We start from the raw sequence: 22,542 nt of genomic DNA, 5'->3' as shown, positions 1-22,542 counted from the left end.
ACATTACATTTTCTACTTGCTGTTCAGTACCTGCAACGAGAATCTATTATCGAGGGCAAGTCTGGCATTGTGACCAAGGGAAATGGCGGGGGAACCCTTCCTGGTGTGATTCCGGTCTGGAGTTGTAGCCTAACAAACGGTCGGCTACCAGCACACATCCAGGCAAGGAGGACAGCAGGCACGCTCGCCCCGAGGTAGTGACCAAAAATAACAATACGGGACTCGGGAGGCCCTGCTGTTTTTGAAATGAATTGACTTTAAATCCTTTAACGAGAATCAGTTATGGAGGGCATGTCTGCTATTGTCATCACGGGTAATGGCCGGGGAATAAAGGTTCGATTCCGGTCCGAAGTGGGAGCCTGCTGAGACCCATGCTGTACCTGCCCTGACCGTGCTTTGCAGACCAGGCATCTGTGGTCAGATGGACCCTTGACCCAGCGGAAGACAAACCAAGTCGAAAGCATTTGCCAAGAATTATTTTATGGAGGGCAAGTCTGCAATTTTTTCAATTGTGTGAAACTGTAGATGGTACCATTTTCTCAGTACCATGGTGACTGACCACGGGTAATGGCCGGGGAATCCGGTTTCTATTCCGTTCCGAAGTTGGAGCCTAAGAAATGGCTACCACCACACATCCAGGCAAGGAAGGCAGCAGGCATGGCATGCCCGCCCGAGGTAGTGACCAAAAATAACAATATGGGACCTGCTGTTTTTGAAATGAATTCACTTTAAATCCTTTAACGAGAATCTGTTATGGCAGACAAAGATGAAACCACTTGCCTTTCACAGGAATCAGTTATGGAGGACAAGTCTGCCATCCATTCAAGTGCAAGGTATGCACTGACTGCCAGGTATAATACAATGTGCAGTCACAGATGCAGTGAAAGGTATGCAGTGACTGCAAACAGCCGTGTGTGTAGTGACGGCCGTGCTGGACTGGTGCGCACCATGACGAGAGTGCAGGTGATGGTGGCTTTTCAGCCCATATGGTCGCCCGGCTGATGTAGCTGAATGACAGAACAGTGACTGTCCAGCTGATCAAATTTGGTCTGACCACAATGAAACAACGACATTATTATCTTTGGTGTGCCACCCCCACCCGAGACACTCATATAGCCGGCGGTCATTGCTTCATTGTGATACGCAAGCCCCTTCACAGCGGCAAGGTAATGATCATGAAGTGGGATGGGCACATGTACATGCCTTTTTTTTTTGTTGCAGCCGCCCGCAGTGCAGCCAGAAAAATTAGGCAGGCATGTACACGCAGCAGAAAAATTAGTATAGCGGCCGTTGCTAGCAGCGGCCTTAAAAATTCAGGAATCCGCCTAGAGTCCTGGACCCTGTTGGTGGTGGCGGAGAAGGCAGTCAAGCGGTCTGCAGGCAGAGATGCTATGTGTGGGGATTGACTTAGTCTTCGGTCGGGCAGTAGTCCTCCGGGATCCATGCCTCATTCATTTTGATAAAGGTGAGGTACTGAACACTGTTGTGACTTAAGCGACTTCTCTTCTAAGTGACAATGCCTCCAGCTGCACTGAAGGTACTTTCTGACAGGACACTTGCGGCAGGGCAAGAGTGAATTTGGATGGAAAATTGGGACAGCTCTGGCCACAGGTCAAGCCTGCGCACCCAGTAGACCAAGGGTTCATCATCGCTGCTCGCAGTGTCTACATCCACAGTTAAGGCCAGGTAGTCGGCTACCTGCCGGTCCAGGCGTTGGTGGAGGGTGGATCCGGAAGGGCTACGGCGAGGCGTTGGACTAAAGAATGCCCGCATGTCCGACATCACCCTGAGATCGCTGGAGCGTCCTGTCCTTGCCTGCGTGGACTTGGGAGGAGGAGGAGGATTACTGCCAGTGGTACCTTTATTGCGTTGTACTGTCACATCACCCTTAAAAGCATTGTACAGCATCATTGCCAGCTTGTTATGCAAGTGCTGCATCCTTTCCGCCTTGTGTTGAGTTGGTAACAGGCACGCCACTTTGTGCCTGTACCGAGGGTCTAGCAGCGTGGCCACCCGGTACAGGTCATTCCCCTTGAGTTTTTTGATACGGGGGTCCCTCAACAGGCTGGAAAACATGAAAGAGACCTTTTGTTTTTAATTTTATTGTAGATTCCCATGCAGTTTAGTTAGGAGGGGGGCAGATGAGAGGGATTATCCTCCACGCGGGTGCCCCCTGCTGGCCATATAGCCATTGTCTATATGCAACTGAAACCCTCTCCAACGACTGGCTGAATTTGCTCAGCCTCTGCTTGATTGATTACTGCAGTCTAGGTGTAACGTGTGTGCACTTCTTATTGGCTTATAAGCAGCCTGCAGGCTTTATATAAGCAGCAGAGAACTGTTTGGGAAGTGAGTATTTCCCTTTGTGTGTTTGGTAAACATGAAAGAGGCCATCTGCAAAAAGTTGGATCCAGACGTACTCTCCATCTCCTCTTGCTCCTCCTCAGTGACGTCACGCAAGTCCTCTCCCTCCCCCTAGCCACGAACAATACCACGGAAACGTGGAGCAGCAGAAGCCCCCTGTGGTGGCTGCTGCGGTTGTTCTTCTGCCGCCGCCTCTTCCTCCTCCTCCACAGAAACACCTTCCTCATCCGAGTCTGACTCCTCTCCTTCCCCACACGACTCCTCCTCCTCCCCCCTCTGTGCTGCCGCAGGTGTCGAGGAACATCTGGTTCGGATGAAAATCGCTCCCACGACTTCTCCTGCCGTAACTGTTCCTGTTCACACTCCTCCACAGCTTCATCTACCACTCAACGCACGGCACGCTCCAGGAAGTAAGCGTAGGGGATCAAGTCGCTGATGGTGCCTTCAGCGCGACTCACCAGGTTGGTCACCTCCTCAAACAGCTCCATGGTCCTGCATGCATTTCGCATCAGTGTCCAGTTGTTGGGCCACAGCATCCCCATCTTCCCAGATTGTGTCCTTCTACTGTAATTATACAGGTACTGGGTGGCGGCTTTCTCCTGGTCTAGCAGGCGAGAGAACATGAGCAGGGTGGAATTCCAGCGAGTCGGGCTATCGCAAATGAGGCATCTCACCGGCAAGTTGTTTCTCCGCTGAATGTCCGCAAAGCGTGCCGTGGCCGTGTAAGACCACCTGAAATGCCCAACTTCCTGGCCTGCTTCAGGACGTCCTCTAAGCCTGGATACTTTGAGACAAATCTTTGCACAACCAGGTTCAGCACATGTGCCATGCAGGGTACATTGGTCAGCTTTCCCAAATTCAATGCGGAAAGGAGATTTCTGCTGTTGTCACACACCACGTTGCTGATCTCCAGCTGGTGCAGGGTCAGCCATTGCTCCACCTCTTTGTTAAGAGCAGCCAGGAGAGCTGGTCCAGTGTGACTCTCCGCTTTGAGGCAAGACATGTCTAAAATGGCGTGACACCGTCGTACCGCGCATGCAGCGTAGGCTCTGGGGAAATGGGGCTGTGTAGCTGGAGAGGAGGAGATGGCAGCACCGCTAGAGTTGAACCGCCACTCAGCCAAGGAGGAGGAGGAGGATGACAGCGAAGAGAACGTAGCAGGAGGAGAAGGAGAGGAGGTGGCAGGAGGCCTACCTGCAAGCCGTGTAGGTGTCACAAGTTGGTCCGCTGCGCAGCCACGTACTCCCTGCTTGCCATTGGTCACCAGGTTGACCCAATGGGCTGTGAACGTAATGTAGCGGCCCTGCCCGTGCTTGGCAGACCAGGCATCCGTGGTCAGGTGGACCCTTGACCCAATGCTCTTCGCAAGAGATGACACCACTTGCCTCTCAACTGCACGGTACAGTTTGGGTATGGCCTTTTGTGAAAAAAAATTGCGGCCTGGTATCTTCCACTGCGGTGTTCCAATGGCCACAAATTTACGGACAGCCTCTGACTCCACCAGCTTGTATGGTCATAGCTGGCGAGCTAATAGTTCCGCCATGCCAGCTGTCAGACGCCGGGCAAGAGGGTGACTGGCAGAAATGGGCTTCTTCCGTTCAAAGACTTCCTTCACGGACACCTGGCTACTGCTGTGGCCAGAGGAGCAGGAACCGCTCAAGGGCAGAGGCGGTGTGGAGGAGGGTGGCTGTGAAGGTGCAAGGGAGAAAGCGGCTGAAAGATGCTGAACCTGAAGGAGGAAGAGGAGAAGGAGGGTGGCTTGTCTTTTGGGTCCTGCTTTTCCTCAGGTGTTCTTCCCATAGCTGTGTGTGACTTTTCTCCAGGTGCCTTCGTATGGCACTTGTTCCTACGTGAGTGTTGGCCTTTCCACGGCTCAATTTTTGGAGGCAGAGTGAACAGATGGCTTTGCTCCGATCTGAGGTACACACGTTAAAAAAATTCAAAACCGCTGAGCCCCCCTGGGGTGATGGCATTACGGTGGCATCAGCAGCTGACCTTGAAGGGCATGTTGGCTGCCTGTCCATAGCTGGCGATACATGGCGCCGGACACTGCCCCCAGCTGTTTCTGAGGACGAGCTCCCTCTGCTTCTTTCATGGACTCTTCTCCTCCTACTCCTCTCTGGCTCCCCCTCTGAACTGTCCCCCTGGTCATCTCCTCTATTGGGAACATAACGTGGCATCCGTATAATTGTCATCATAATCCTCCTGCCCAGCTTCGCTTTCCTCAGACACCTCCACAACTGCACCAACATCAGGTGCTTCATCATTCCCCTCCTCACACGTTACGTCTATACTATCGCCAGCTAACTCAGACATATGAGGTGGGGTAACTTGCTTAGCGCCTTCATCTTGTTGTAGCAGTATTGGCTGTGAATCAGTGATTTCCACAACAAATAACTCCTGCAAAGTGTCAAATTCAGTGGATGTGGTGCTTGTTGTAGCGCTGGTGGCTGCGGGAGATGAGGTGTTCTGTGTTAAATACTCAACCACGTCCTCACAATTTTGGGAAGTGATGGCACGTGCCTTCTTCTGAGCACTGTACTTTGGGCCAGGTCCGCACAAAATCACAGCAACACCACCTCGCACAGACCTGCCGGTGGCCTTCCTCTGGGTCTGCCTCTACCTCTTCCTCTACCTGGTTTGTCCATTTTGTCCATCTCGGGGTGATGCTAGGTATATGCAGTGAGATGGGTTCACTTAACCCAAAGGTAGTTACAGTGGCTTGCAAAAGTATTCGGCCCCCTTGAAGTTTTCCACACTTTGTCCCATTACTGCCACAAACATGAATCAATTTTATTGGAATTCCACGTGAAAGACCAATACAAAGTAGTGTACACATGAGACGTGGAACAAAAATCATACGATTCCAAACATTTTTTACAGTTCAATAACTGCAAAGTGGGGTGTGCGTAATTAATCAGCCCCTTTGGTCTGAGTGCAGTCAGTTGCCCATAGACATTGCCTGATGGGTGCAAATGACAAATAGAGTGCACCTGTGTGTAATCTAATGTCAGTACAAAAACAGCTGCTCTGTGACGGCCTCAGAGGTTGTCTAAGAGAATATTGGGAGCAACAACACCGTGAAGTCCAAAGAACACACCAGACAGGTGAGGGATAAAGTTATTGAGAAATTTAAAGCAGGCTTAGGCTACAAAAGTATTTCCAAAGCCTTGAACATCCCACGGAGCACTGTTCAAGTGATCATTCAGAAATGGAAGGAGTATAGCACAAGTGTAAACCTACCAAGACAAGACCGTCCACCTAAACTCACAGGCCGAACAAGGAGAGCGATGATCAGAAATGCAGTCAAGAGGCTCACAGTGACTCTGGACGAGCTGCAGAGATCTACAGCTCAGGTGGGGGAATCTGTCCATAGGACAACTATTAGTCGTGCACTGCACAAAGTTGGCTCTTATGGAAGAGTGACAAGAAGAAAGCCATTGTTAACAGAAAAGCATAAGAAGTCCCGTTTGCAGTTTGCAGTTTGCCACAAGCCATGTGGGGGACACAGCAAACATGTGGAAAAAAGGTGCTCTGGTCGGATGAGACCAAAATGGAACTTTTTGGCCAAAATGCAAAACTCTATGTGTGGCGGAAAACTAACACTGCACATCACTCAGAACACACCACCCCGACTGTCAAATATGGTGGTGGCAGCATCATGCTCTGGGGTTGCTTCTCTTCAGCAGGGACAGGGAAGCTGGTCAAAGTGGATAGGAAGATGGATGGAGCCAAATACAGGGCAATCTTGGAAGAAAACCTCTTGGAGTCTGCAAAAGACTTGAGACTGGGTTGGAGGTTCACCTTCCTGCAGGCCAACGACCCTAAACATAAAGCCAGGGCAACTAAGGAATGGTTTAAAACAAAACATATCCATGTGTTAGAATGGCCCAGTCAAAGTCCAGATCTAAATCCAATTGAGAATATGTGGCAAGATCTGAAAACTGCTGTTCACAAACGCTGTCCATCTAATCTGACTGAGCTGGAGCTGTTTTGCAAAGAAGAATTGGCAAGGATTTCATTCTCTAGATGTGCAAAGCTGGTAGAGACATACCCTAAAAGACTGGCAGCTGTAACTGCAGCAAAAGGTGGTTCTACAAAGTATTGACTCAGGGGGCTGAATAATTATGCACACCCCACTTTGCAGTTATTTATTTGTAAAAAAAAATGTTTGGAATCATGTGTGATTTTTGTTCCACTTCTCACGTGTACACCACTTTGAATTGGTCTGTCACGTGGAATTCCAATAAAATTGATTCATGTTTGTGGCAGTAATGTGACAAAATGTGGAAAACTTCAAGGGGGCCGAATACTTTTTGCAAGCCACTGTATATGCAGTGAGGTGAGTTCACTCAAAACAAAGGTAGTTATATGGGTTCACTGAACACAAAAGGTAGTTATATGCACTGAGGTGAGTTCACTCAACACAAAGGTAGTTATATGCAGTGAGGTGAGTTCAATGAACACAAAAGGTAGTTATATGCAGTGAGGTGGGTTCACTGAACACAAAAGGTAGTTATATGCACTGAGGTGAGTTCACTCAACACAAAGGTAGTTATATGCACTGAGGTGAGTTCAATGAACACAAAAGGTAGTTATATGCACTGAGGTGAGTTCACTCAACACAAAGGTAGTTATATGCAGTGAGGTGAGTTCACTCAACACAAAGGTAGTTATATGCAGTGAGGTGAGTTCACTCAACACAAAGGTAGGTATATGCAGTAATGAGGCGGGTTAACTAAACACAACAGGTACTAGTAGGTATATGCAGTACTGTGTAGTACAATGTGCAGCTCCCTGTCACACACACAGGTAGTCACTGAATGTGCTGCTGAGCTGCTGGCAGTGGCACACACTGTATTAATTAGCAATGCTGTCTATGAAACAACACAAGTGTCAGTTTAACACACAAAAAAAAAATCACAACAACAGGATTAGCTCTGAAAAAAGCTGTTGAATGAGGGGTGCTATTTAAGCAATACGATTCAGCCAGGAGCAAGTTAACAAGCCAAGAGCCTGACTAATCTGTCCCTAGGAGAACAAGTGAAATATAAATTTTGATGAGGTTTAATTGATTATGGATCCAATCAATTAATCTATATGTCGTATTGTTAAAACTGGTTGAAATATATTCTCTCATTTGAAAATGTTTGGATTGAAAGGTTTTTGGTGAGGGTTTTGTCATTGCTATATTTCAACAAAATGTTTTGTTAAGTGTCTAGGGCAGGAGAACAGTGGTTGAGTGGTAAAAAGTTTGGAATGTATATGTTAGCCACCCCCCCCCCCCCCCATAGTGGAATAAGAAGCTATGGTCAAACAGATGTTTCTCATTATCTCTGGTCAATGCATACCAAAGGACTGCCAAGTCTGGTTTCAGCCAGAATGGAACATATGTGCTCTCTTTGGGATAAATGAGGAGTTAACTGAAACAGCTAGATTCAGTAGTCGACCAATAGAAATTATAGCATTATTTAATTAGACCAATCACAGATAGCATTGGGATACACTGTGGGACCATCCCATTTTAGTTATACAGGGTACTTAGGCGGGAAAGTGTCATTCTTGGATTCTTCCTTCAGCCTTTCACACACACATGCAACCACACAAGCCAGAACAATAGGCCTTTCCTTAATATACCTACAGATTACTCAGCAATTTAATTATTTTGTTTTTATGTTTTTGATGTAACTAAGAATTGTACCTTATTGAATTTTCGAATATAATGGAAATCAGTAAAGTCTTTTTAAATGATTTATTCTGGTCTCCAAAAGACTTTGTTTTTACCCAACAAATCCCTCATATAACAAGTCTGCAGCAGCTCGCCCTATTCTGACTAGCAGCAGGCACACGAGTGAGTGTAATGGCCGCAGGAGCCTGCCTTATATAAGGGGGGTGGGGCTCCAGGGCTGAGTGTAGCCAGATTGGCTACAATGTGCCTGCTGACTGTGATGTAGAGGGTCAAAGTTGACCCTCATAGAGCATTATGGGGCGAACCGAACTTCCGGGAAAGTTTGCCTTCGCAGGCGAACGCGAACCACCCGAAGTTCGCCTGGAACCGTTCGGGACATCTCTAGACACCGCCCACTTGTGATCACGAGTAGAAAGGGATACCCGACTTGAGTGCAGTTTTGAGTCGAATAACCGCATGTAATCACAAGTTGGTATTCCTGATTAAAAACCCGCCGACTTTAGCGGTTGATAGCAAACCTCCCTTACATGCTAGCAACACCACATTTGCAGGTTGTTTTAAGAAGAACAGTGGGAAGATGGGGAAAATTTCAAAAAGACCTTACAGTTTTTGAGAAAATTGATTTTAAAGTTTCAAAGGAAAAAAGTATACATTTAAATGCGGTAAATGACAGTTAATGTAGCAAACCTAACGGTAGTGTAAATTTACATTTATCAAGAGAAAGAGCAATGAATTTCATGACGGGGTTTGACACACTGCGTACGGACCCCCTAGAAACCCCTCCGGAGCATTGCGCTTTGGCCAGGGATCGCTATACAGCCACAATATGGCTGTATAAAGATCCCTGGCATATTTTCATATATTTTAAAACTTTTTTTTAATGTTCAGAGGGTGGGAAATTAAAAAAAATGATGTGCCCCCCCCCCCCCTCCCGAGCATCTTTAACCCCTTGTCTCCCATGCAGGCTGGGATAGCCAGAATGCGGAGCCCTAGCCGAGCGGGGCTTTGCACCCTGGGGCTTCGCACCCTGAGCTATACCATCTTTATATAGCCATATTGCGGCTGTATAGCGATCCCTCGCCAAAGTGTTGCGGCTCCAGAGGGGTTTCCAGGGGGTCCGTACACACTGCTTACGGACCCCTTCGAAACCCCGTAATGAAATTCATTGCTCTTTCTCTTGATACATGTAAATTTACACTGCCGTTAGATTTGCTACATTAACTGTCATTTACCGCATTTAAATGTATATTTTTTTCCTTTGAAACTTTAAAATCGATTTTCTCAAAAATTACGAGGTCTTTTTGAAAATCCTTTTTTCCTCTTGTTCCCACTGTTCTTTTTAAGATAGCCTGCCAATTTGGTGTTTCTAGCATGTAAGGAGACTTTGCTATTAACCGCTAAAGTCGGCGGGTTTTTAATCAGGAATGCCGGTCTTTGATCCCGAGTAACTCGTGATCATGGGTCGGGTAACAAGTGCAATCACGAGTGCATTCGAACATTCATGAGTTACTCGTGATCACGAGCTTGTGATGGGCACCACTGGAAATACCACAGTTTAGTGCTGGTAAGGTGCATCACTGAGGAGTGTTTTTTGTTCTTGTGTGTTCCATAGTGGGCAGAACTAACAGCTGGTCTACCAGAATGTTTTGGAGCAGAAGAGTGAGTGACATTAATGCAAGAAAAAATTCTTGGGAAGCGCTAGGGCATATAAATAACTGTAACCCCAACTGGGGGAGCCACCTCTTGACACTGGGGTCTACTGGCAAAAAAATTATAAGTTATTATTTTGAAGACATTAATGCCAGGCAGGAGAAGCAGACAGACCAGCTGTCAAACAGTTTTTATTTATTTATTTTTAGCAGCAATGCTTTCTGTTATCAGGACCAAAATATGGATAATTGTTATCATAGAGTGCATAGCAAACGCAATACAATGTAAACACTTAACAGATGGGAGAAATATTCATGTGAGTTCTTTGAAACAGAAATTATCCAGCAGATAAAACTGACCTCGTCAAGGCTCTCTGGAAAGGTCGGCCTATACCAGGTACATACACAACAGGTTTGCTTAACCTTTCGGGGACCGCCTCTATTAGATCCTACGCAGCACTTGTGGCTGTTCCACCCGCCGTTTCCGCTCCCGACGCGATCGTGCGCACCCGAAAGGGGAGAATAAGCTGTCATATGACAGCTGACATCTCCCTCTCTGTGATCAGAAGCCATCGCGTATGGCTTCTGATCACGTGATCACTGCAATCACCAGCGGATTGTAGTGACCACTGCAACAGCTGCAGTGGTGGGGGGGGGGAGAAGAGGATCCACTCACCTTCCTGCCATTCCCACGACGATCGGCACCCCCCTCCGCTCTGGCCAGCATCTCCGCTCACTCTGACGTCAGTGCCAGGTCGACTTGATGACGTCATCAAGCCGCGACCCGGAACTGAGCGGCAGTACTAGCAGGGATGCTGGCGAGAGCGGAGTACTGCGGCTCCTCGCTGAAGCCTGAGAGGTGAGTAAAGGCCTCTGGCGAAAGGGGGGACATCTGGCCCAGCATGCCACACTGGGGATTCGGCTTCCTGACCCCCCAAGCCCCCCCCCCCCCCCGCACATTTGCCTGGTCCTTAAGGGGGGTTAGGCAGCCGATCCCCAATAGGTTAATCACTAATATATCACAGCTATCTGCACCCAGCTCACTGTTCATGGACTGGCAGGAGACTGGCTGCTTATTGGCCAATTCTGCTTTTCATCTTCCGCTAAGACACAGGTGTCAAACACAAGGCCCCCTGGCCAAATGTGGCCCTCCTTGCCATTTTATGTGGCCCTCGAGAGCTTTCAATGCGCATCATTATAAGCAGTAAAAGAAAGACAGCACATAGTCTACCCAACCAGAGTACACCGGTGACAGTATTTCTGGTTAAAACATTGTTTGACATGGGGTGCAGCAACAACTCATGAGTGCCCGCCACAGCACAATAACCATGGGGCCCCCTTGTGTGCCTGGTAGAACACTGACCCCCTCCCCCCCCCTCCCATACACACACACCTTCCCCACCACCTCAGCTTACCAAAAAGACTATGGGAGAAGTGAAGGCTAGCATTTCGCATTGAGCCACGTTTCACCTTGATCCTTTTCTGCCGAAGCAGCAATGGGGGTGAGGTAAATATTAAATTGCTCCACTACGCTACCCTGCAGAAGCATGCGGAGTGGGTCCCCCATGTTACATAGTTACATAGTTATTTTGGCTGAAAAAAGACATACGTCCATCGAGTTCAACCAGTACAAAGTACAACTCCAGCCCGTCCCCCACATACCCCTGTTGATCCAGAGGAAGGCGAAAAAAAACCCACCAGGCATGGTCCAATTAGCCCCAAATGGGAAAAATTCCTTCCTGACTCCAGATGGCAATCAGATAAAATCCCTGGATCAACATCATTAGGCATAACCTAGTAATTGTAGCCATGGATGTCTTTCAACGCAAGGAAAGCATCTAAGCCCCCTTTAAATGCAGGTATAGAGTTTGCCATAACGACTTCCTGTGGCAATGCATTCCACATCTTAACCACTCTTACTGTAAAGAACCCTTTCCTAAATAAATGGCTAAAACGTTTTTCCTCCATGCGCAGCTCATGTCCTCTAGTCCTTTGAGAAGGCCTAGGGACAAAAAGCTCATCCGCCAAGCTATTATATTGCCCTCTAATGTATTTATACATGTTAATTAGATCTCCTCTAAGGCGTCTTTTCTCTAGACTAAATAAACCCAGTTTATCTAACCTTTCTTGGTAAGCGAGACCTTCCATCCCACGTATCAATTTTGTAGCTCGTCTCTGCACCTGCTCTAAAACTGCAATATCTTTTTTGTAATGTGGTGCCCAGAACTGAATTCCATATTCCAGATGTGGCCTTACTAGAGAGTTAAACAGGGGCAATATTATGCTAGCATCTCGAGTTTTTATTTCCCTTTTAATGCATCCCAAAATTTTGTTCGCTTTAGCTGCAGCGGCTTGGCATTGAGTACGATTATTTAACTTGTTGTCGATGAGTACTCCTAAGTCCTTCTCCAAGTTTGATGTTCCCAACTGTATCCCATTTATTTTGTATGGTGCTAGACCATTGGTACGACCAAAATGCATGACTTTACATTTGTCAACATTGAATTTTATCTGCCATGTATGTGCCCATATAGCCATCCTATCCAGATCCTGTTGCAATATGACACTATCTTCCTGAGAGTTGATGATTCTGCACAATTTTGTATCATCTGCAAAAATAGCAACATTGCTCACTACTGCATCTACTAGGTCATTAATAAATACATTGAAGAGCACTGGACCCAGTACAGACCCCTGTGGGACCCCACTGCTAACAGTCTCCCATTTTGAGTACGATCCATTGACCACAACTCTTTGTTTTCTGTCCATTAGCCAGTTCCCTATCCATGCACACAAACTCTTCCCCAGTCCTTGCATCCTCAACTTTTGCACCAGACTTCTGTGGGGAACAGTGTCGAAGGCCTTTGCAAAGTCCAAGTATATCACATCTACAGCATTCCCAATATCCATATTAGCATTCACTACCTCATAAAAGCTGAGCATGTTAGTCAAACAGGACCTGTCTTTAGTAAACCCATGTTGATGCTGAGAAATAAGATTATTTTCTACTATGAAGTCATGTATAGTATCTCTTAGTAACCCCTCAAATAGTTTGCATACAACTGATGTTAAGCTTACAGGTCTATAATTTCCTGGATCAGATTTTTTGCCCTTCTTAAATAATGGGAAAACGTGGGCTGTACGCCAATCCACTGGGACTCTGCTAGTTGCAAGAGAGTCACAAAAGATAAGATAAAGGGGCTTAGCTATAACTGAACTTAATTCTCTTAGGACCCGAGGATGCATGCCATCCGGGCCAGGTGCCTTGTCTATTTTTAATTTATTTAGTCTTGCCTTTAGTTCTTCCTGCGTTAAGTATTTAATATTACAGTTTGAAGATTGAGACTCTTCTGCCTCTGTAATTTGCAACAGTGCTGTTTCCTTTGTGAAGACAGAAGCAAAGAGAGCATTTAATAACTCTGCCTTACCTTGGTCGTCCACCATTGAGTTCCCACCCTCATCCTTTAGGATTCCTATACAGTCAACCTTTCTTTTTTTAGAGTTGATGTACTTGTAAAACTTTTTTGGGTTAGATTTGATATCCCTAGCGATTTGATTTTCAGCTTCGATCTTTGCCAGCCTAATTTCTTTTTTACAATTTTTATTGCACTCCTTATAATTGCTTAGTGCAGCCTCAGTCCCCTCCTGTTTTAGGACCTTATAGGCATTCTTTTTCCTCTTCATTTTATCCCTAACCTTTCTATTCATCCATAGAGGCCTTTTTTTATTCCTAGACATTTTGTTTCCATATGGGATATACATACTACAATATTGATTGAGAATACGTTTAAAAGCTTGCCATTTCCCTTCAGTGTCGTCCCCTTGTAGTACATTATCCCAGTTCACCAAACTTAGTGCCTGCCTAATTTGATTGAACTTTGCTTTTGTAAAATTCATAGTTTTAGTGGTCCCGCTGCCCCGTGGCCTATCAGTCACCAGATCAAACGTTATCATGTTGTGATCACTATTTCCCAAATGTTCTTGAACCTGCACATTTGATACATTATCTGGTCTATTAGAAATGATCAGATCCAGTAACGCATTCCCCCTAGTTGGTTCCGTTACCATTTGAGTCAAGTAATTGTCCTGTAGTGCTGCCAGAAATCTGCTGCTTTTACCAGAATGGGTAGCCTCAATACCCCAGTCAATGTCTGGAAAGTTGAAGTCGCCCATAATTATGACCTCGTTTTTACTTGCAGCTTTTTCAATCTGCTGTAGTAATCGCAGTTCTGCAGCTTCATTAATAAGAGGTGGTCTGTAGCATACCCCAATAAGCAATTGGCAACTTTTATTTCCACCATGAATATTTACCCAAACGGACTCCACATCTTCGCAATCTTCCTCCATCTCATCGTTGAGGACAGCTGTAAAAGAATTCTTAACAAAGAGACAAACCCCTCCACCTTTTTTGTTCTGCCACTTAGTTTGAGACGGTTCAATAACTGTTAAATCTTAAACAATCTGACCCACGACTATGTTTTAGATTTTGGCCCCTTCCATGATTAAGTTTGACACCCCTGCGCTAAGACTATGAAAGGGGAGAGGTGGCAGGGAATGACCTCTGAAATAAGAATGGGAATAGAAGTGCAGCTAGATCCAGACAGGTGCTGGTGGTAGGGCACCATTGTCAGACAGTGTGATCTCTTTCACAAATTGATGGGCTAGGGCAGTCATGGACAAACCAGGGCCCGCCATTGCAGGGCCAGATTCAGTTCAGTGTCGCCCCTCTCCTCCCTCTCACCCTATGCAGAGTTGCAAGCGGAGCATAAATGAAAGGCCATTCACTTGGTTGCAGCTTCCAGCGCTGATCTCCATGGGGGGCACCAAATCCGGTCCTGCATCGTAGGAGGGGCTGGTAATACTGGGGCACACCTGGCTGCCAAAACTGGGGAGGAGGCTGCCTAATACTGGGGCACAATGTAAACAAGCCAAAAGCTGTACAGATAAAATGAACTACAACACTTGGTCCACGAGGGTGAGCAGGGCGCAACTGGCATACATACTAAGGAGGGGTGAGTGGCTGGATAGTGTACTGGTCAAGGGTGGCTGGATAGTGTACTGGCTAAGGGTGGCTGGAAAGTGTGCTGGTTAAGAGTGGCTGGATAGTGTATTGGTTAAGGGTGGCTGGATAGTGTGCTGGTTAAGAGTGGCTGGATAGTGTGCTGGTTAAGGGTGGCTGGATAGTGTACTGGTTAAGGGTGGCTGAATAGTGTACTGGTCAAGGGTGGCTGGATAGTGTGCTGGTTAAGGGTGGCTGGATAGTGTACTGGTTAAGGGTGGCTGGATAGTGTACTGGTTAAGGGTGGCTGGATAGTGTGCTGGTTAAGAGTGGCTGGATAGTGTACTGGTTAAGGGTGGCTGGATAGTGTGCTGGTTAAGGGTGGCTGGATAGTGTGCTGTTTAAGGGTGGCTGGATAGTGTACTGGTTAAGGGCTCTGCCTCAGACACATAAGACCTGGGTTTGAATCTCGGCTCTTCCTGTTCAGTAATCCAACACCTATTCAGGAGGAGACTTTGGGCAAGAATCCCTAACACTGCTATTGCCTATAGATCGTGTCCTAGTGGCTGCAGATCTGGCGCTTTCAGTCCGCCAGGAATATTTTTTTTTATGAGTGCAGACACATCTAGAGGGGTGGGATCTCCTGAATTCGCTCTCATATTTAAACAAGCATTGGAGCCTCAAACTTCAGCTTTGACTTGGGCTTGTACTTCTGCATGGGGAATTTTTGTTGGATATGGTGGGGTGCTGTATATATTGTATATTATGTTGCTGCACTGTAAATACTCCTGACGAAGCCCGTTTAAGGGTGAAACATGTTGCATTCACACAGCAATGTATATTATTGAGCACCCTTTATATTAGTTCCCGCAACAGAACTCTATTGATACAGTTGTTGGCCAGCAGGACACGTACGTTGTTTGACGGATATAACACGCCAGATGTTTCTTAACGTGTATATATAAACGTCATCTGTGTCCCTGTTACGGGACTCCCTGTTATCTATTTGCACCTTGAGGATTGGGCACATAGAACCCACATCATTGAATTGTGTCTCGTAAGCCAACAGCTTGTTCCCGGACTAGGTTTCAATCTCAGTGGAGGCTACTACTGTGTGTAGAAGTCAGGATAGCTACAACCCACTCTTAAGTGGGGGGATCAGCAAAGATTCCTTTCCAGTCTACACATCCTCCCAGTGAGATACATTCCCATCATTTTTATAAGATAGGTGTGTTCAGGATTTTGTAAGCATCAGTATAGATACAATTTCAATAGTATTCAAATAATAAAGTTTATTTTATCCATTAATGGTTTGTAAGTACCACATTTGTACATCAGTGTTTCTGTCTTTATGGATCAAGTGTTGTAATATTAGGGCACAACTAGCTACCTAAACTGGGAAGGAGGCTGCCTAATACTGTGGGGCACACCTGGCTACCAAACCTGGGGAGGGGACTTCTAATACTGAGGAATACCTGGCTACCTATACTGGGGATAGGGCTGCTTAATACAGGGGGATTGCCTGGCTATGTATACTGAAGAGGGGGCTGCTAATTATGGGAGCACACCTGGCTACCCAAAGTCCAATATAAGATAACCAATTCAGTAGGCAAAGCATAAGCACACATCCAACATAAAATGAACTTCATTCCAAACAGATATAGGCACCAGTACCACTATGGATGGAGAGAGGTAAAGGCAGTGTAAAGGTTGACACCTGTTCCATTGTCAGCATGTGGCACTAAGTACTACTCTTGGCCCATGCTAAATGGACTATGTAGTTATTGTCAAGTGAACCATACCACTGACAGCATACTACAGTGCCAGGGACTTGTTTTTGGTAACATGTTTCTGCAGGGCAGGGTTACCCATTTGTGAAACATCGTGGCAGCTGGTCATGTTGTATTGAGGGACAGCAGAGGCCAATAATTAATGGAACATAGTAGTGTCCACCAATATGAAGCGCAGTAGTTGTAGTGATAGTAAAGCTGTGCATCGAGGCACTGGCTATTGGGTTGGCTGGAGGAAATTTCTTCTTTTGCTCCAAGCATGACTGGTGAAAAGGAATGCAGTAAACCTTGGTGTAGAAGTTGGTGATGACTGATGGCTCAAATTACTTGCCTCTCCTCACTCCAGGCTCTGCCACTCTGCCTCTCGTCCATTGCTGGAGGTAGAGAAAGGTCCAGCAAAACCCCTTAGCCAAAGTTGTTTTCTTGTAAGTAAAGGCAGTAGAGACTACTTCTGTGGCATGGGAGCTCAGCTGGGTGGTGTATTTTTGCATATTTACTCTTATTTACGCTGCCCAGGTTGTTAATGTGTTGTGTTACATTTGCTGCTGTCCAAGCTATAAAATGACTATGCCGAGGTATAAAAACGAAACACAATTTATGCTTGTTGTAGGAGATAAATCTATAAAACTTTTAAAACATTTCTAAAAACAGGTGCTGCCTGTGCTGCCAAGATTATTGACATACGAAGAAGCTGAGGGACTAGGCCTTTAGTGGCCAATAGGTCCACAGTATTGTCAGGATGTTTTCCCGGTTTAAACCTCTTTAATCAGAATGCATATTTACTAAACACAAGACCACCCTCCACCTAGCCCAACATGTTTCACCCCCATAAACTCTGGGGGCTTTGTCAGGGGACGAAGCATCAATTCAAATACATGCATATTATTTCAATGATATAGCATAGCCTCATGGCTATAAGTACAAGCCAGCTGTGAGGCTAAACTATATCAGTGAAATAATATGAATGTGTTGTAATTGATGTTTTTATGAACTTTATGCAATAGTGTACCTTGTATTTGTCCCCTGATGAAGACCCCAGAGTTTATGGGGGAGAAACATGTTGGGCTAGGTGGACAATAACGTGGACCTTTTGGCCACTAAAGGGTGTTCGGACTCCTAATCCCCCATATTCCTCATATTTTGGAAGACTGTGCTTTAAACAGATAAGTGACACATCATGAACTTCATGCCAACCCTGGATAATGGCAGTGAAAAAAGACCGTGGGAAGGGGGGGGGGGGGTGCGCACACCCTTTCAGCTATTTGAAACTAGGAGTTGCTAAGGTCCCTTTAAATGGAGTGGAGGGGTTGGATTTAGTTGAGTCCTGCTGGATCATTTGGATGGAACGCGTATGACTACAAATGTAAACACTCAAGTTACGTTCTGTGGTATTTTATTTTTTTTATACAAAAGGTTTTGCAAATGTAGTAGAGTGAGGCCGAAAGGGTAAATAAGCTGTGTCGATGATTATAAATAGCTATACTATGCAGACAAGCTGCAGAGCTGCTCCTAGACTGGTCTCACATGCTGCATTTGCAAATATAGTACGTTAAGCTCTAAAAGATAAAGCAGATAAAGCAGTGGTGATCATGATGAATGGAAAATGTAGTTTATGGCTATAGCATGCAGCAAAGCAGTAGGACTACTCAGGAATTGGCTGCTACAGAAGTCTAGAGCATTACTGGATAGCGCACTGAATTTTCCTGCAAACATCAGCATCGTTTGCTTTAAACTCCTCTGGAATTAATAGCAAAACTTTGTTGGAAATGTTACTTTAGCCTGAAATCAAACAATGCAGTTCAACATAGGTTAACACTGACATCAATGGACATAGTACAAGTAGCACCACCTCTGTTTGAGTTGGGTGCTAGATGGTACCACTAGTAACAATATTGTAAATTTACATTACTGATATTTTACTAGAGACTAACCTGGCTCCCATTCTCACATGAAGCCTTCCCTTCTAGTGCTTAGCACTAACCCCCCACCTAATACCTAACGCTAACTAATCTGTTTTGGTGCCCTAAGCAATGCACAACTGAATGTGAGCATTGCTATGGACCATCAACCTGAGCAGGTAGCTATACTTTGCTTCCTTATCACTACAATACTCTGCATTTACGGAAAGTAAGGGGAAGCTCTACATCTCCCAGTATGAGTGGGGCAACAACACTTTATATGAGTGGAGCAGATGTCGATGGACAGGAGATGGTGAAGCTGTGGACCTGTCACCTATGTAAGGCCTCCAATCCCAGCAGGACCCTCATGCCTAGCAAAGCACACTTCTACTCAGCAAAGGCCTAGATAATTTACAATAACATCTCTAATGTCTGCACTGTATAAACTGTCCTTTTTTTCACCAACAGTAGAGATTTCCAAGTATATAACAACTGCAAAGTAGGAGATGCCCTAAACTCTAAAATGAAACCATATATATACACACAGCTGTGCTCATTAGTTTACATTCCCTGGCAGAATTTATGAGTTCTTAAAAAGGAGCTGTCAGCCATACTATCGCAGAAAAAAAACACATATATAAGTAGATATATACTTGCTCTACTTACATAACATATGTATTGCACTGTCCATGTTTTGATTTTAGTGATTTTTCTACAGGTAAAAAAAGAGAAAATCCTTGTTAGCATTTCCCATATTAACTGTGGCTATTTTGAAGCCAATCCTGATGTCATGTCCTCCCTTACTCTCCTCTGCCTGATTGTGTATGCATTGCCTGCCCTCCACTATAGAAAGTGCATTGTCTCAGCAGGAGAAATATTGGCCAGTCAGAGAGGAACAGATATGTGGGAGGGGAAAACAGGAGGGAAAGAGGCTTCAGCCAATCAGGCTGTATTAGTAAAGTCTGAGGGGAAAGTAGAGAAGCAAAAAAGGAAACCCCAGCATGCCCTGCAACTTCCTTTGTGTGTACCAAATAAGAGTCAGGTAAACTGGGGAATGATCATTTATCAACAAGAAAAGTAATAGTGATTTTAACCTTTGGATTGCCTGGTTAGCATCCTTATTACTTGTTTACCTGATAAAAATAAAGAATTGATTTTTGATTTTATGCCCAACAGTTACACTTTAACCAATCTTTACAGAATATGAATGGTAACACAAAAACGTTTCTTTCACTCATGGTTAGTGGATGGCTGGAGCCATTTATTGTCAAATAACAGTGGTTACTCTTTTTAAGTCATATTCACTACACAAACTACACAAATGTACCTGATCAAAAGTTTACATACCCTGGTGATTAGGCCTGATAAGATGCACACAACTTGATGAAAACGAGTTTTAGTGGCTATTAACGGTAATTAGCTTCACTTGTGGTTTGTTTGCTTGCAATTAGTGGGTGTATATAAAAAGTCAATGAGTTTTTGGACTCCTGACAGACACTTCCATCTTTCATCCAGTCCTGCACTAATGGTTATTGGATTCTAAGTCATGGGAAAAGCAAAAGAAATATCAAAGGATCCATGGAAAAAGGTAGTTGAACTCTATATAACAGGAAAGGGATATAAGAAAATATGCAAAGAATTGAGCATGTCAATCAGCACTTTTCAAACTCTAATTAGAAAGTGGAAATGATGGGTTCTGTTGAAACCAAACTACGGTTAGGTAGACCAACAGATTTCAGCCACAACTGCCAGAAAAGTTGTTTGGGATGAAAGTAAAAACTCACAAATAACTTCAGGTAAAATACAGAACTCTCTGAAAAAATGTGGTGACGTACTTTCAAGATGCACAATAAGGAGGTGCTTAAAGAAAGATGGACTGCATCGTCGAGTTGCCAGAAGAAAGCCATTACTACGCAAATATCACAAAGTATCCTGCATACAATATGCCAAACAGCACAGAGATAAGCCTCAAACCTTCCGGGACAAGGTCATTTGGAGTGAGGAGACTCAAATTGAACTTTCTGCCCCCAACCATAAATGCTACCTTTGAAGAGGAGTCAATAGGGCCTATGATGAAAGGTAAACCATTCCTACATGGTTGTGGATAGCTGATGTTTTGGTGATATGTGAGCTACTAAGTCACAGTAAATTTGGTCAGAATTGATGACAGTATGAATTTAGTAAGTTTTCAAAAAATTCTGGAGGTAAATTTTCACTAATCAGCCAGGAAGCTGAGCATGGGGCGTACTTGGACATTCCAACACGACAATGATCCAAAATACAAGGCCAAGTCAACCTGTCATTGGCTATAGCAATATAAAGTAAAGGTTGTGGAGTGGCAATCTCAGTCTCCTGACCTTAATATTATTGAGCCACTCTTGGGAGACCTCAAATGTGCAGTTCATCAAGGCACCCTAAAAATTTACAGTAACTGGAGGCTTTTTTTGCCAGTAAGAATGGGCAGTTTTACCGCCTGAGATGATAAAGAGCCTCATCCACAACTACCACAAAATACATACACACACATACACATATATCGGAGCCACCAGTGGGAGAACAGAGGGAGCCCAGAGGATGCAGAGGGACCTTACGAACTACGGGAGGCTGTAGGAAGTTCAGTTTGGCATTTTTTTCGTTCTGTTCAGGGTCCCTTTAAAGTTTACCAAAAGTGATATGTGCACACGAGGAGATACAAATGCATGTACAGACCCAAACATACAAATAACTAGGCTGTGCTCCTTATTTTCTTTTTCTGCCTCACAGAGATAAACATTCAGGTATGCAAGTTACAGTTTCTCACCAGTTGGGACCCAGTTGGACTATAGAGTAAAGGCCCGTACACACGCCGTACTAAAGGCAACGACGGGTCCGTCATCACCTCCTGCTGTCACTGGAATGCCCGACCCAGCGGGAGGGGACGACGGACCCGTCGTTGCCTTTAGTACGGCGTGTGTACAGACCTTAACCCTCACTGATCAGGAATTACAGCCATAAAACTCTTGCCTACAGAAAAGAGCTTCTGAGTGCAGGAAATAGATAAACAAAACAAAGAGTCAATAGTTCATATACTGTACAGTAGCTTGCAAAAGAATTCGGCCCCCTTGAAGTTTTCCACATTTTGTCACATTACTGTCACAAACATGAATTACTTTTATTGGAATGTCACGTGAAAGACCAATATAAAGTGGTGTACATGTGAGAAGTGGAACGAAAATCATACATTATTCCAAACATTTTTTACAAATAAATAACTGCAAAGTGGTATGTACATAATTATTCGGCCCCCTTTGATCTGAGTGCACTCAGTTGCCTATAGACATTGCCTGATGAGTGCTAATGACTAAATAGAGTGCACCTGTGTGTAATCTAATGTCAGTACAAATACAGCTGCTCTGTGATGGCCTCAGAGGTTGACTAAGAGAATATTGGGAGCAACAATACCATGAAGTCCAAAGAACACACCAGACAGGTCAGGGATAAAGTTATTGAGAAATTTAAAGCAGGCTTAGGCTACAAAAAGATTTCCAAAGCCTTGAACATCCCACGGAGCACTGTTCAAGCGATCATTCAGAAATGGAAGGAGTATGGCACAACTGTAAACCTACCAAGACAAGGCCGGCCACCTAAACTCACAGGCCAAACAAGGAGAGCGCTGATCAGAAATGCAGTCAAGAGGCCCATGGTGACTCTGGACGAGCTGCAGATATCTACAGTTCAGGTGGGGAAATCTGTCCATAGGACAACTATTAGTCATGCACTGCACAAAGTTGGCCTTTATGGAAGAGTAAGAAGAAGAAATCCATTGTTAACAGAAAAGCATAAGAAGTACCGTTTGCAGTTTGCCACAAGCCATGTGGGGGACACAGCAAACATGTGAAAGAAGGTGCTCTGGTCAGATGAGACCAAAATAGAACTTTTTGGCCAAAATGCAAACCGCTATGTGTGGCGGAAAACTAACATTGCATTTCACTCTGAACACACCATCCCCACTGTCAAATATGGTGGTGGCAGCATCATGCTCTGGGGGTGCTTTTCTTCAGCAGGGACAGGGATGCTGGTCAGAGTTGATGGGAAGATGGATGGAGCCAACTACAGGGCAATCTTGGAAGGAAACCTCTTGGAGACTGCAAAAGACTTGAGTCTGTGGCGGAGG

At 45.2% G+C, this 22,542-nt stretch overlaps 1 protein-coding gene across 2 annotated transcripts in view; it reads right to left on the bottom strand.

The window, feature by feature from the left end:
* The window catches only part of LOC137535979 (pancreatic triacylglycerol lipase-like), a 54,285-nt gene that overhangs the window by 30,207 nt on the left and 1,536 nt on the right, over positions 1-22,542 (bottom strand). The window contains exon 1 of one of the 2 annotated variants that reach the window (XM_068257884.1): positions 19,737-19,970. The exons of the other annotated variant lie outside the window; for it this stretch is intronic. The gene's annotated coding sequence lies outside the window, so the exon portion shown is untranslated. Of the gene's footprint in view, positions 1-19,736; positions 19,971-22,542 lie in introns of those variants that run through there. 2 annotated transcript variants of the gene reach the window in all.

Source organism: Hyperolius riggenbachi, chromosome 10, assembly GCF_040937935.1.
Source record: "Hyperolius riggenbachi isolate aHypRig1 chromosome 10, aHypRig1.pri, whole genome shotgun sequence".
Classification (NCBI taxonomy): Eukaryota; Metazoa; Chordata; class Amphibia; order Anura; family Hyperoliidae; genus Hyperolius; species Hyperolius riggenbachi.
This window is presented reverse-complemented; position numbering and strand designations above follow the sequence as displayed.